Source organism: Cupressus sempervirens, chromosome 4 (assembly GCF_028749045.1).
Source record: "Cupressus sempervirens isolate cs-2001-9-10 chromosome 4, ASM2874904v1, whole genome shotgun sequence".
NCBI lineage: Eukaryota > Viridiplantae > Streptophyta > Pinopsida > Cupressales > Cupressaceae > Cupressus > Cupressus sempervirens.
The window spans coordinates 394,249,097-394,264,468 of NC_143121.1; the positions used below are offsets into that span (position 1 = coordinate 394,249,097).

General features: G+C 33.8%; 1 pseudogene; it reads right to left on the minus strand.

The window, feature by feature from the left end:
• Window positions 1–2,987: 2,987 nt before the first annotated feature.
• LOC149561709 (type I inositol polyphosphate 5-phosphatase 4-like) lies at window positions 2,988–6,102 on the minus strand (annotated as a pseudogene).
• Window positions 6,103–15,372: the final 9,270 nt, after the last annotated feature.

Genomic DNA, 15,372 nt, shown 5'->3' on the forward strand with positions numbered 1-15,372 from the left:
AATGTATATTTTTGATGAATTTCAATATTCTTATGTATTATTTTGAAGAAATATCAATAAAATACTAAAATATATGTTGATTAGAATAAGTCTAGGTTTACTATCTTATTGTCATTATTTTTCTAGGTTATTTCTTCTATGTTGTCAATAGAGATCATCACAACTATTAGTATTATCATTAGAATTTATTCTCCTACCTTGAAAACTTGGGAGAAAACCATCTAGTAAAATGCTTTAGAAATTTATTTATTTTCTAATGAGTATATGATATCAACATTATAATTCTGCAACCTTTATCAATTTGTGAATCATATCTCCCAAAAAATTAATAATTCAGCTATGAAAGTTAATACATGGCTCATATAAGAGGCCTACAAAATAGAGAATTCGATCATCAATGTATAAAAATATAACAACACTAGAACCACGTGTCCAATATTTTAATCCATAATGACATCCCTTGATACCATGCTGCGATCCATCCCATAAACAGAGCTTTAGAAAATTAAGATATACTATTCTATATTTTTAGGCGATACACTAGAGCGACTAGCTCCCTTATCTGAGTGTAGTAGACCAACCATTTATATGTGACACTTGATAGCATTATATGTTTTCTTAGCCTTGCAACTCCCCTAAAGCAAAGTTATCAAGTTTGCACTCTAGACCCTCCAAATGGGTTTAGGTGCAAGCCTAGTATGGGTTCACATGGGGGTCCAAACTCTTGATTGTAAAGGAAATTGTCTTTTAGTGAAAAACACTTAGTCATTTACTAGGAAATAATGGTTGGTCATCACTATGATTGAGACACTATATAGGTTGAGCTATGCAAAGAAGAAGTGAATGAGTTCAGTATGTGATGAGGTATTTATAGTTTTCGAGTGCACACAAGTGTTGCTGACCAATCCATAGTCATTGAGCATTTCAATGGTTCCTGAGAAAATTTAGAAGGAAGATTTAGTTATGGCTAAGTCAAGTTCATGTTGAGAGACAACATGAAAGAACAAGAAAAGTTGAGTGCCATAAGCTATATGAGCTGAGTAACATAGTTTTTTGTATTTGTGTTTAGAATGGCACAAACTAATATGTAAACTATTTTATCAAGTTGGAAGCATTTTTATATGACCAAGGAGTCAATCATGGAGGTAATCATGCCTATAATAGTAGATCACTAATTATGTAATCAACCAATCAGAAAAATGGAAAGGTCGAGTGACAAAAAGAATGAATCCTAATTGCTAATCAAGATCTATACACTTCATTAGATGGATATTGAAGAAGGGTTTAAGAAATAATTTTTTGTTGTTGATGTTGTTAAAGAGAGGATTGTGTAGTTGAAGGAGAATCAAAGGTTGAAGGACTAAGGTGACTAAGATATTACATATCTATCATAGTGAGGTGATTACAATTTGGAATGAGAAGATTTGTCATCAACAATCAAGTTCAAACCAAAGGATCATGCTATTGATTACATTCTAACTAGTGTATCAAGTGAATCTCTTAATAGAGTGGTCCTAACAAAGTTCTCACTTAATTTTTTAGTTTAAATCCTTTAATCTAGGTAGAATTAATAGTCTCGTAATCTCTTAATAGGAAAAATCCCTCATAGGGTGTATCATTAGAAGTGATCAAACTTTGTAGCCCTAACAGGCACACTTCATTGCTATAATAGTGAATATTTTATGGGTGTGATACCCACAATAGAATTACCTTCACCTTGGAGGTTTATTGCATTACCACATCTGGTGTCATGTGTTAATGTGTTATTCATGTTATTATATGTTAGATATGATATTACATGTTGACATATGACAATGCATGAATAAGGTTAATAAGGTAAACTAAGTTTTAATGTGGCCTATGTTTTAAGTAAAATTTTTATAGATCTTGATTCAACCTCCCCTGACATCTCACTTTACCTATTAGATTTCCAACAATTGGTATCAAAACTTGGTTCTCTAAGCATGGAATCTAACCACTTGAGAATCAAAGATCTTGGAGATGGATGCATACAAACTATGAAAGGCGATTGAGAATAAAAAGATTGATTTGCATTCTGTATTTGAGAAATTCAAGATTACAAAGGAGGAATTGAAGAAATCCATAAAGAGAAGGAAGGAGATGACAATCCAACAAAATAACACACAATACAAGGAAGAAAGTGTTGAAGACTTATGTGATGAAGCTAGATCTAGTGAAACTGATGCAATAGTAATAGATCTATTGGAGAAGAACAATATCTTGAATGAAGAAATAAGAACACTAAAAGAGAACATGAAATACAATCAGTGAGGCTATGTGAAGTTATTGAAACAAAAAAAGGTTGAAGAAGACAAGGTGATGGTTGATGAAGATAAAAGACAAATGGCTATAAGTCTTGATGAGAGGATCAATGAAGTCACTAGTACATTTGACCCTATTTTTTGACCAAAATTTTTGACCATCTATTAAAATGTTTTAGATTGGTCAAAATATGGAAGGAAAAACATATATATTTTTTTAATCCATTCCCTTGTTGGTCGAAATTTGACCAACACGGGTTTCATAATGTTAAACTGAAAAAGGGATTTCGCTATTTCATTGTTATGCATTTGCTCGTGTGCGGGAGCTGCATGCAAAAATGGTTTTCGCTCTTCTGAACACCTTAGAAAGATCTATCCTCACTGTGAAATGCTGATAGATTCTCTTTGTAAGTTTCTCTTGTCTTCATTCATCCATTTTTGTTTTGATCTGAGATCGATTGGTGGAGTATTGAGGAAGAATGACTTGCTGTAATAGTGGAAGCTGTGGGCGTGCCCTAGTTTGTCATTTTTTAAGCTTCAAACTTCTGTTTCATCCAATGAACCGATAGATGCCTTTAAATTTCAGGGAGGAAGAATTAGCATTATATTTTTCAAAGTTTGTTTTCTTTTTGTTAACTCCTGTTTGAATATTGGTGCTCGAAGACCACAGTTTGGGTTCAAAAGACTTACCTCAAATCAAATCCATCATGGCCATGAGTAGGAGCCAAGTCTAAGACACCTTACTGCATGCCCTTGGATATTCAGATCCCACTGAATATACAGAGAAAAATATTTTTGAAAAAAATTTCAATAAAATATTAGCACATCTATAAATGTTGAATAGAATTATTCATTAAGAATGATTTTTTTATGATTTGGGTCATAAAATTAGTCCAAACCCTGGCATTTCAATCCAATGCCATAGATTATGTATCTACCTGATCTTTTCTTAATACAGTTTCCCAGTTGTTTACTGTCAGAATAATGGAGTGCAAGATGATAATTCAAATCTTCAAGCCAAATAATTCGACTGCAAAAGGAAATAAAATATAGAACCAAATCAGACAGACAGCATATTACCTAAACCTTTGTCATAAATTATTATAGATAATTGTAAGATCTCATATGAAGTTTTCTCATTTGCTTTTTCTTTAAAAATTTAATGGTATTGAGTTATTCAATATCTATTTGGGAGTATAAGGATACAATATTAAAACCTACTCATGCTCCAAAATTCTCTCTGGTGTTTTCTGTGAGAGAATCTTATTTGTTTGGTGAAAGTGGGTCTTCTTCATTATCTCCCTCACATCAAAATTCCTCAATATCTCATCACCTTCTTTCTCTCCTAATGTCAAATGGCTACAAACAAAGCAAAAGCTTGTTTGATTGAATAGCATGCTGATCGAAACAGAGCCCTGTAAACAAGTAAAATATTTGTTAAATAGGTATTCTTCTGGAGTATGAGTAATCTTAGATACAAGAATATTGAACAACTTTTAAAATCTTGAAATGAACTATTCCCTACAATAATAGTTCATTTGAATAGTGTGGAAAACATGAAACAAGTTTTCTAATTATACCTTGTTTCCAAGGTAGCCCATTAGCCCACAACCAACACAAGAAACTTTTATATCTCTGACATGTTTTCTCAGATCACTACGCACCCAAACACACAGAAAAATGCCAACCATCTGTTTGCTAGCTGCCAAGCAATAATTTGGCCCACTTGAATTGAAGTTGTAATTCATCTCACCCAAGTTGGATGAGGATCTTTCTGATGAAGAACTGTATGAGATTGGGCTATGATAAAGAGAATATGGTGAATCTCTCCCACTGAATGAACTTTCATCTTCTGATGAAAGTGACCCAGATGGAGCAAAATTATTATGCCCTTGAGAACCCTCAAAATCAGAATCAAAACTGTAAATTTGATCCTCTGAAGATATTGACCCATCCTTTCTACAAAATGTAAAACTGGTGCTTTGATTTCTATCTTTGTTCAATGTATGGCGAATAAGGGCTAACCATTTTGTAGCGGGACCATTGTCTTCTATACCCAATATGTTCCCAACATTTAATGACACAATTTCCTGAAACCTACAAAAACAATTGAGATACCCAAAAAAGGGGGTTAAAACTAAGGAATATAACATCTTCTCTGAGGGGAGATAATATCAATATCAATAAATGAAAAGGTCATGGGAAGACTTCTTTTTTGATGTTTGATGAATATTTTTCACTTTCAGTGGTTTGGAGAGAACAATTAGTTAGTTGATTTTTAATTATATAAATATATTCATTATATATAAATTATAAGTTATATAAAAATAATTAATTTTGATAAAAAATGCATTAAGCATAAATAGACTAATAATTAAATGTTAAAATGAGTATCTTTTGAAAGTTTTAGTTATGTATGTATATGACGTAGTAACTAAATGCAATTAAATGGATCCTTTACTTTTGAAAGAGAGGTTTTGTAAAATATGGGATTTAGGGATTGTGAAGCCTTAATCAGTGATGTTTCTATCATTTTTTAAGATTATTACCATGACTTTTAGCTTTTTCCTTTTTATCCACAAATTGATGGCTTTATGTGACTAAGATTCCCATTATGGAAGACACTGCTTAAGGTTCATGGAATTTAATAATTTATTAGTTGCTCTATCAGTATATTGAATGCTCAGATTCCAAGTTTTTGAGAAAAAGGTTCAGATTTTGAGATTGAGAACTTAGTTTTGCCGATGCAATCTATAATTTTATAAGTTTAAGCAATTATGTTTTAAACTATAAAAATGAACAGTAGAAAAAATGCAATAGAATATTATTTAGGAGAAAGCTGCTGTTCCTAATTGAAACTAATTGACAACAAGCTAATTACATTTAATACAGCTCCTATTGCCAACATTTTTCAATATACACTTCATTCATGATATCTTTTTTGTTCAGACACCAAGCTTTTGATTAGTCTGACTCAGGTTTTTATCCAAGAAATTCAGTCTTTTGGCAGTTGCTATCTATGCTTGTGAAGTTTGTATTTGATTTGTTTATTGTTAGCTGTTGATGGTCAACATGCAGTAAAATTGACTAACTGGCATGTTGGGGTAATCAAAATGAAAAATTAAAATGAAAGCTATTTATTTTTAGACCTCAAATGCACACTACACAGGCACAATTGTTATACTACATCTGCAATTAAAGACAGTGAGATGAGATTCCACTTGATAATCTCTAGAAGATAGTTGATCAAGGGCCACTTCCAAGCAAATAAAAATATTGGATGAACACTCAGCCAAAGGAGGAATCACCCTGGCCCAACAGGAACAGGATTACCTGTATGCACCTAACAAAATGACTTACCCATGAATTGAAACCCAATTGACTAGAAAAAGAAGATTAAACGCATTTTCTGTTGATACAACTGATTGGAATGAGATGAGAGGATATTGTTTTTACCCAAAAACATAGATATCTGCTAGAGTTGATGATACCCATTCATCCAAATTGAGGCCACTGTGGGGCACTTCACCTCCTACATTCCATGTTCCCACAAATACCCTGCAACCCCAAAAAAACAAATTGAAGTCATATTTTTCTTGTAATGTAACATGGGTTAAATTGATAGCTCAGTGTTTTAGAAGAAAAGATTTTATAGGTAGTGGCAAAATAGTAACACCTTATCAAATCTCAGCTGAATTTATCTGAATCCACTTTAATGAGTGATATACCTTAGATCTTGCACGTTTGTATCTTGAGACATATATGGCTCATGTCTTTCTGGTGTGTCATATGTAGGTCTGGTCACCAAATTTTCTATCATGTTCGAGAAAAGTAGTAAGAATTACAACTTTTCTAATTTAGATATACAAATAGGATCATGGAACCTGATTCAAAATGTTGATTAATACAAAATCTAATGTACCAGCTTATCATTTTTATTTGTATCAAGTATGAAACCTTGAAAACTTGAATTCTACTTGGCTACTAAATAGACCTCCCCTCATTAGAAAATCTAATAAAAATTGATAGTAATGCAAAGATAGGAAAGAGTGGTTCCCAATGAGTTGATGTCTTTTGGTAAGTTATCAAATTAACACCCAACTTATCATTGTTTTCAAAACAGTGATTTGAGCACCAAAATATTTGACCTTATACTAGAAAAATTAACTTTTTTTAAGAGCACTGATCTGTAGTATTAGAGGTCTCCTTGAGAAATTTGAAATATCTTAGGATAAACTACACTTCATTGAAGCAAGCTAGAAACTTTTCAAAAGTAAAAGCGATCGTGCAATACGACCATGAACATCCAAAACAAGGACAACCTAAACCACAGTTATAAAAATCAGGTGCACATTCTTCCTTGTGAGAATGGGATTACCTTCAATAAATCCATCAGCTTAAAAATTTTCAGGTTTTGACTTTATATTCAGCCATTTCCTGGCAACCAACTTCGGCCATGAATACTGCACATACAAAAAACCAAGCAAGATCATTTAATCAACTTCATTGTCTACAAAATATGGGTTGATCAATGTATATGGTAATGTTAAAAGAGTGTTTCGGTGAAACATGCCTTATTCTTCTTTTCATCCATTGGTAGAGACAAGTTGAATAGAATGATGATGTAGCCAGAAATGTGGGTCTTAAGAGTTTAACAACCCTACCACTCTTTTATATAGATAGCAGAGAATGGATGGAAACGTTTTTCTTATTTACAGAGATTCTGCTTAGCTATGGGCTGACGTCACAGCTAAGAAGAAATATATTTGTAAATAAGAATGGAGAACCACTATTTTGACAACCAACCAAAAGACCAGACATAGAAAGCTCTATCAATGGAGAAGAATGATTTTGGCTTATTAGTTGGAATGCCAAGGTTTACATGGCCTGCAGTTTATAAAAAGTATCCTATATTTTAAAGTATGATTTGAACTAATCACATGGTTACACCGAACTTCTCTTTTCGTGGATTTCTTATAATTTATGATCTAAAAGTTTGAGCAATAGGTTGAGTGGGGAAAACATTATGAAATCATGTTTTAGCTTAGAAATTGACATGTGGAAGTATCATATTGACATTTGATTTTATATTCAAATTTAGTAACTACTAAAAGTTGATAGAAATCATATTTTATGGGAAGAATAATGGCTGCCCAATTTAAAATTTGAAATTGGATGGTGCATGTTAGAAGCATCTCTTACTTTGAATGGAGTTAATAATTTCTATAAAGTATTTAAAAGTAAACAAATTATTTGTAAGTAAGCAATGTATTGAAATTGAAATTATAAGAATTGAGATTTTAATATCTTAAATTCATGAAAGTTGATATTTCTTTATTTAATAGATTAGTGTTTGTTATGTTCTTATGTATAAAGAAGTATATTCCATTACTTATCCCATTTGACCTTAGGATAAGCATGTGAAAAAATATTATTCATACTTTTGTTGATAAAAAACCCTTTGTTGCTGACATACTGAAATATAAAATATGAAATGCACGGCCAAGATAACTTAAATTAATAAATGAAGTAAAATATGAAAGATTAATTACACTAAGTTGCCAATTGTGTTTGGAAATGAAGTGAAAAATAGTGTTTTTCTTAAAAACTGTAGGCAGAAAAAGGTTTTAATGTGGATTTGGACAAGTATTAGCACAAAAATTGTGTTTTTCCCTACTGCCAAATCAATTTTGTAGGGAAGAATCACCATGAATTTAATAACAACTCGCGTAGCAATTTGGCTTGTGAGTACTAAACAAGTTTTGCAATTATGGTTAGAATGTTTTACTCTTTTCTTACCTCATTTGTCCAGGTCTGAATGCATTGATGCTTCTTAGGCTTCAGTCTCACGACCCCATTAATTAAGTCTATTTTACAAAAAATATTTTTAGCTGGGACTTGTGCGAGCTTTAGAATTAATTTTTCCTATGTTTGGATAGAATTAAAATTAAAATTAAAACTTAAAATGTTGTATGTATATTTCTCTCTTTTGATTTATTTTATTCTCTTGCTCTAGGAACAACTCTTCCTATATCATTTCCAGTTGATTGTTATTTGAGACTGGCACTCTAATGCTGCTTACCTAGTCCCCTTATTCATGAAAACTAATATAGTTTAAAATTCAAGTTTAATTTATGTTTTCAAATAGGAGAAGGTTTTGCAATTTCTCACCTGGACCCTATCAAAGTGATTTGTTAATTTGTGTTTGGCTACTTATAAGTTTTCATCTCCAGTAAATCGTTATCCTAAAGTTGTTTGCATAATGTAAAGATACTGTATCATTCTGATATTACTGTTGGTTGACTGCAGAAACTTGGCTTCCATTGTGATAAAATTCAAGGTGAATGCCATGCTAAATATGCATGCCACCTAGATTTTTTTGCTTGGGTCAAGCGTGACAGTTATCTACCACAAGGTAGCCAGGGCCTGAAGGTGCTAGTTCTGTCTATCAAAACACTATAACTTCTAATAGTTAAATAGCTTTTTGTTAGAGTTTCTATATTATGTTTAGAAGGAGCTTAAATTTAGAGAAATAGATCAAGACTTGCTCTAGATATTATTTAATCATTTGTGCTTGGTGAATGCATTTTATGCCTAGCCTGAAATTAAAATGGAATTTATCCTTGGCTTAGACTGTGCGAGTTTTCCTTTTTCACATATATGCCAAAATGATTTTTTTTCGTTAATTGTAATTTTAATTCTATGAACCTCCTCTTCTTTTCCCTTCAAGATCTCGTGTCTTACTATCTTGATGTTTCTAAATAGTGGGCATATTCTTATGTATCTTTCCTATGTTTGTGGCAGTAGTAACACTATAAATAGAAAAATTGTCATTGATTTTGGAGCTGTAGTTTTATTTTAGACTTGCAGAACCTCTTCATCTAGAAGTAGAACATCCCTAATCCAAACTTGGCAGAAAGTGTACGTTTCATTTTACATGTGTTCTGGAAGCTTACTTTTCAAAAATTTTTATCTCAAGTTGCACTTTGCTTAATGGATAGAATGCACTATGAACCTTTTAAATTGGTAGTTTCATGAATCTTGATTTTGTTTTAAGATAGGATAACAATTCAGTGGATGTCTTGTTTGAGATTAAAATGGTGGGTATATGTTTAATCTAGTTCTGTACCATATTGCCTACCATCTTTCTTCAACACATTGAAAAAGTTCTTTAAATGGCATTCTCTTCTTTTTGTTTTTTACATGTTTTGAGTTTTTTGTTTTTGGTGAATTGCTGTGAAAGGAGATTCCTCCCATTAAATTGAAAGAAATTAATTTGATTACAATGACTTCCTGTAATTTGGCTAAGATCATGATGCAAATGCCTTGAGTGATGTCTTGCAGTCTTTTGATCTGATTAGGAGAAAATAGATTTCATTGAAGTTTATAAAATAAGCATATGTTTGCATGTTATTCGTTGCCAGTCTTTTCATCAGAGTGATGCATGCATCATGTCTTCGCTCTTGCTTGCTGTTTAAATGCATCCTCAACTAGGCCTCCTTTTGAATCTCTTCTCAAACCAGCAAGTGCTGTCAATGCCAAAAACCTATAGACTCGATTCACTGTGTTGTTGATCACTCTTCTACCACATTCAAATTTGTTGAGTGATTTGTATTTTGTTTAGTAGATGTATTCCTATTTTAAGCTGTAGACAACGAATTAGAAATATGCAAGTATTATGTTAGTTCTTAACAATTTATTTAATTGTCCTAGGACAAGTTTTCCTAGTTTGCTTGTATTATATCTTATGTACGTTCCAACCTGTTGACTTATTCTTGGTCATTCATGGTTATGATCCATTGGAAGTAAATCCTGAGGATATGGTTTGCTTTGCAATGGAAGAGCCATAGGTTAGTCATAATGATACACTTGAATATTGATGCCAATTTCTTGATTCACTCATTTTGTATTTCACTAGTAGGAGTAAAAGATAATATTGCATTGCTATTTACATTGCTTGTTTAAATTATTTGTCAGTGTACTGGTTTCATTGTTCTCCATTTCTGAGTGCCATGATATGTTCTTTTGATACTTATTTTGTGTAGACAATGGATTCATATTCAGTATTTGATGCAGTTGCAACATATTACCTTTACATGACATATGTACACCCATTTATCTTTTCTTTAGCAACAATAATCCCTATGCCCCCTGATGAAGTTTTACGCAAAGGTAGTGGAACTCTTTGTGAAATGTTGCTTATAGTTCAGGTGACTAATCTTTCAATGGCTTGAAATCTTTTATAAATTGTTCCAATCTAATTTAGGGTCACTTAAATCTATCAAGGTTTTGGAATATTCACACATTTAGAAAACTGAAATTCAATAATGTATACTTTTAAAGATTTTTTGTAAATGAAATGGCTATTGAAATAATTACATTCCTGGTTGTTCCCTACTATTTTGGTACAACATTGGTTAAATCCAAGCTAGATCTTATTAAGTGTTATAATGCTTAAATGCTTTCTTCAAGTCCCAGATTTTCATTCTAGAAAAATCTGTTTATTTTCTTTAGCAAATTCATCCTTTTTGTTCATAGGTTTTTTGAAAGGTGCTTTGAGGCTTAAACATGATTATTAGTGCTTTGGTGATTATAATATAGGGTTTTGATGATATTATTTTTGGATTTTTATTAATGTATGAACCTTTGTAGGCATTCAAGGCAAACATCATTTGTTCCAACAAGCATCAATCTGAACCAGAAAAGTTTTACAATGGGCATCTACTTAAGAGTGAAACATATATTGGAGGCCATGTTGAATGTCTTGAAAGTGGTGTCTTCTGCTCTGATCTTCCTACAAAATTTTTTCTTGAACCTTCAGCTTATCAGGTGCCTTTCTGGTCAAAATTTCTTTTGAAAGAATATATTTTGCAGGAATTTTTCGTTGAGTACTATGTTATCAAATTCTTCATTGGCAAGCCCAAAGTCTGGTCCTTATCATATTCTTGCTAAAGTCTTTCCAAATTCTGTTAAACGAACCCAACACAAATTTTGTAGATAATGCTTTGTCATATAAGACTTAGCTCTGCAATGTGTTTGTAACATCTAGCTCTAAATTTGCTGGTTCTTTGGTGTCTACTGATTGGTGTAGGTATTGTTAAACAAGCATTGTGGAAGCAAGTGCAGTATTTTAGGGAATATACATCTCGAATAACAACTGTTGTTGGGGCAAAGCATGCTTTGAGTATTCTAAGCAATGCGCTTTACTACTTGGCTGCAGGGAATGCTGATTGGGGTGTTAGTTATTTATTTAATATAGGAAATGTTAACAGTAATCATGCTAGGATCTGTACAATGCTGGAGCCAGAAAGTTCATAGTAGCAGGGCTATCGATCTTGGGATGTTCACCTTAAAATAGAACATTTCTTGCTATGGTAGGGAGGCCATGCAATGTAAGAATAAATGATGCATCACCCTACTTCAACAAAAACTGGGCATCTGCTCTCTCCAACTTGGAGAGCTCACTGCCAGGATCAACTATTGTTTACTCAGACATCAATGACATTACAGTAGATGTTGTTGCTTATCTATGACATCTATACAAGTTTTTCACCATATAGCTTGGATGGACCAAAAGATTCATCACTAGAACCTTGTAGTTCTGATTCTAATTGTGGATGTTCTCAAGCAAATTAGAATTCTGCTTCTTACTAGAGTAATTCCTTCCAGACTTTGAAATTTCATATCAAACCAAACATTGAACTAATTAAAAATCCAACCTTGCTGATTGTGTGAATGTGTTCCATAAAGATAGAGGTTTCACACATCACATATCCTTTTGTTATTCATTGATTACATGATCAATAAACAAGTTAACTAAAATCTCTACATTTCATGTTATATCCATTTGCAGCATGTGCCTCATGGCTATGTTTTTGTGATGGGCGATAACCGAAACAACAAATGTGACTCTCATGTTTGGTAAGTAGAGTGGAAGCTTAAGTTTCTAATAGACTATGTGCCACCTATATTTGTATATCTGACTTTTAAATGGATTGACTCTGATTTGTCTTATTTTTGAATAGGGGATCTCTTCCTATCAAGAACATTCTAGGAAGATATGTAATGTGTTATTTGCGATCGTCACAATTGGGATCTGACATATACAGACATCATTAGAAATTTAGAGGCACGAGATTTGCCAGGATGTTACTAGACAATAGCTTTTATGACAACATGAATTTCTTTTTGTGGAGAAAATCCTAGTAGTAGTCATGCATCATATGCAACCTTCGAATATTGGCAGGGACCCTAGTGGACAGAAAACTAGTGGTTGTGAGTATGTGTCATTGGAGTATCAATTCCTGATTGGGGTAAAGCTTCTTAGGAAAATGCTGTCTATAGTAAAATGAGCAACTGCAGACTCTGCAAACTCACTTCTTAGTCACATAATTTGGTGGTTGTAATTTCCTTATGTTTCTGATTACGAGATACTACTTGAATTCTTCACAATTCAATGAATATAGAAACAGTTTCTTGTATTAAAGTAATATTTGAATGATTCTTAATTCCAAATGCATATACAATATGGTTCAGATCAAAATAATTATGATTGCATAACAATCAAGATGATATATATTTGCTATTTCTGATATACAGAAAATTACATGCAATGACTAAGGAAATTCTTAGTACCTTGTACTGTTCGTTGTGTCTGATATACAAGTAAGAATTTGCAAATATGCAGGCTGTCTCTAATATAACTTTATATTTATGCTCTAAATATTGTGATAAGTTGTTTGATATGACAATATAAATATACTCAAAGATGATGCCATTTCTAATGGTAGACTTTATATGCCTGCACTAAATGGGTGCCAAAGGCAATATGCTCTCTTATAGAGTGATCATTGTGAGATACAAAATATAATAAGTTCTTCCAATCATCTTGAGTTGAATGTAGAACTACCTTTTTACAGCTTTCATTAGAAATGATTAGTCATGTTGTAAATGATGTGAGTTATATCTCTTTTTAGTTGCACCCTTTCATAATAATCTCTAATCACTTCTCTTATGATCCAGATTGGTTTGTTCACAATAAGCACTCGATGGGGGTGACTTGGTGAGTTGACCTAGGGGGTGGACTTGGTGAGCGAACATAAAGAGTCCACTTGGTGAGTGTACTTGAATTGTTGGCTTGGTGAGCTGACTAGGGGAGTTGGCTTGGCTAGTTGACATGGCGAGTCGACTTAAAGTGGCGAGTTGGTGGGGCAAGTGGGGGTGACTTGGTGAGCTAACCTGGAGATTTGGCCTAGGGGGCGAACTTGGTGAGTGAACTTAGAGAGTTGACTTGGTGAGCATACTTCAATTGTCAACTTGGTGAGCTGACTTGGGGAGCCAGCCTGGCGATCTAACATGGTGAGTGGGCTTAAAGTGGCAACTTGGTGGGGCAAGTTGGTGAACCGACTTAGCGAGGCCACTTAGAGACATGACATGGTGAGATGACTTGGTGAGCAAGCTCGATGAGTGGACCTAAAGACTAACCTTGATGAGGCACTTTGGTGGGGTGACTTGATGACCGAACTCAAAGAATCAACTTGGCGAGCATACTTGAATAGTCGACTTGGTGGAGCAAGTTGGTGAGCCAACTTAGCGAGTCCACTTGGTGTGGTGACTTGGCGAGCTGACTTGGTGAGTGGACTTAAAGACTGACCTTGATGAGGTGCTTTGGTGGGGTGACTTGATGAGCGAACTTAAAGAGTCAACTTTGTGAGCGTACTCGAACAATCGACTTGGTGACATGACTTGGTGGGCTGGCTTGGCGAGATGACCTGGCATGCGTACTTGAACAGTAGACTTGGTGAGCTAACTTAATGAGTCAACTCATTGAGGTGACTAGGTGGGGGTGACTTGGTGAGCTGACTTGGAGAGTTGGCCTAGGGGGCAGACTTGGTGAGTGAACTTAGAGAGTCAACTTGGTGAGCGTACTTCAATTGTTAGCTTGGCGAGCTGACTTGGGGAGTCAGCCTGGTGATCTAACATGGTGAGTGGGCTTAAAGTGGCAACTTGGTGGGGCAAGTTGGTGAGCTGACTTAGCGAGGCCACTTAGAGACATGACATGGTGAGTTGACTTGGTGAGCAAGCTCGATGAGCGGACCTAAAGACTAACCTTGATGAGGCACTTTGGTGGGGTGACTTGATGACCAAAATCAAAGAGTCAACTTGGCGAGCATACTCGTACTAGTGCATTTGGGTTCATTTTTTGACCTTCATTGATCAAATTTTTGACCCAATTTTTAGGCATTCTATAAAACAATTCACATGCCTTGCGTATGATATGACATTTTGCATGCATCCTGCACTCTCTCTCATCTAGCTAATGATGGATTACGTAGAGTGATCTGAAACCATGATGCTAAAAAACACACAATCAAATTCGAAATGAACTTGCACTACAAATGGATTGTGGAAATTTGATATTGGTAAAATTGCATGCATGTCTACCAGGACAATCAAAACTTAAACATATATTTGTCCTAGTAGACATGCATGCAAAATTAACAATATCAAATTTCCACAATCCATTTGTAATGCAAGTTCATTTTGGATTTGATTGTGTGTGTTTTTTAGCATCATGGTTTCAGATCACTCTCCGTAATCCATCATCAGCCGGATGAGAGAGTGCAGGATGCATGCAAAATGTCATATCATATGCAAGGCATGTGACTGTTTTATAGAATGCCTAAATTTTTTTTTACACCTACCTGTTGGTAGAAATTTCTACCTTCATTGGTCAAAATTTTTGACCTTCATTGGTCAAAATTTCTACCTTTATTGGTCAAAATTTTTGACCTTCATTGGTCAAAATTTCTACCTTTATTGGTCAAAATTTTTCCCTTCATTTGTCAAAATTTCTACCTTTATTGGTCAAAATTTCCTACCTTCATTGGTCAAAATTTTGACCAATTCCTGGCATAACTTGCACCATGGCTATGGAGGCTTTTCGACCAATGTATTGGTCAAAATTTTGACCAACCAGAAGGTTGGTCGAAGTTTCGATTAAATTTTTTTTGACCAATGGGTTGGTCAAAGTTGGTCGAAGTTTGGTCAAAAATTGGGTCAAAATTTTGACCAATAATGGTCGAAAAAT